This window comes from Amphimedon queenslandica, unplaced genomic scaffold, assembly GCF_000090795.2.
Source record: "Amphimedon queenslandica unplaced genomic scaffold, v1.1 AMPQUscaffold_10999, whole genome shotgun sequence".
Classification (NCBI taxonomy): domain Eukaryota; kingdom Metazoa; phylum Porifera; class Demospongiae; order Haplosclerida; family Niphatidae; genus Amphimedon; species Amphimedon queenslandica.
Window position 1 is genome coordinate 1 of NW_003548756.1, and position 1,290 is coordinate 1,290.

The 1,290-nt window shown below is 31.2% G+C and overlaps 1 long non-coding RNA gene across 1 annotated transcript; it reads left to right on the forward strand.

The window, feature by feature from the left end:
* The first annotated feature begins 66 nt into the window (after positions 1-66).
* On the forward strand, positions 67-549 carry LOC109589701 (uncharacterized). The gene is made up of 2 exons (XR_002188878.1): positions 67-195; positions 265-549. It is a non-coding gene; the product is annotated as an uncharacterized LOC109589701 (long non-coding RNA).
* The last annotated feature ends 741 nt before the right edge of the window (positions 550-1,290 follow it).

Consider the following 1,290-nt stretch of genomic DNA (forward strand, 5'->3'; position numbering starts at 1 on the left):
TTGAATACAAATTGATTACAAATTGATTACTACACTCTCCTTTTATCTCCTCTCCTTTCTCTCCCTCCTCTCTTCTCCTCTCCTCTCAGATTCCAGCTGAACAAGGTCAGACTTATGCATCAGAAGTTAATGCCATATTTGGAGAGACTAGTGCCCTCACTGCTAGGAATGCTGAGGAAATGTTCATTGAAATAAGTGAGTAGCTACTAATGATGTACTGTAGTATGTACTATTGTAACATAATCTCTCTCTCTTGTCTCATAGCTCGTAAGTTACCACCAGATTGTTTTTACCAGCTGGTGCCTCTCTCTTAAGACAGACTGATACACCACGTGCTAAGGGAGGATGCTGTGGAGGAGGGGAAGGGGACAAAGGACCATCATAATAGTCCAGTTATTACAAGATAATAAATTAATGATTATTATTATTATTATTATTATTATTATTATTTTAATAACAACTGACACATGTACTGCTTGCCCAATAAGCTGGTTGTACTATTCTCTTCTATTTTATTTTAATTGTCTTTGATTGCAATAATAATTTATTTTGTTAAAATGGATGAACGATATGTATTAGTATCATTATTATTAAATTTTTGTATGTACTAATATCATTATTATTATTGAAATATCCAAAAGTAATGAGATAGGCAAGAAATATATTAGGTGAGGCTTCTTTATTATGTTACGTATTCATCATATATCACTTTGTTAAAATTAGTCAGCATCATCAATGAAAAGCAAATTACAATTATTAATCAATCATAAAATATTAATCTATCTTTTAATATATGTGACTATAATTGACAAAAGGTACCTTATGGCAGATAGGAAAATTGGTCTTTATAGCTCTAAAAATCCAACTTCCTAAGCTCCATTTGTCATAAAATTACTTCAGAGGATGCAAAAAGTTACTATGTGACTTTTAGAGACAATGGTTGACTATCAAAGCACTCACAGGTTGACATTTTTCATAATAATAATGAATTAAAAAATCCGCCATAAGGTACCTTTTGTCAATTATGGTCACATATTATAGTCATGGAATTTTGTGCATGTGTCTTTGTGTTTTGGATCTAGAAGGAGCTTTATATTTTTATTATTATTGTTAACGATTGAAGAATTAGCAATATTCCATCAGATGATATTGAAGTGCCTCTTACTTGCAATTCATTTAATGTGGAATTTTTGATAATTAGTTCAGAAAAAGACTGAGCACTAATAGAAGTAATACGAGGATTATGCAGGAAGGTTAATCCTAAAATTGTGTTATTGTGTGTTTGTAGTA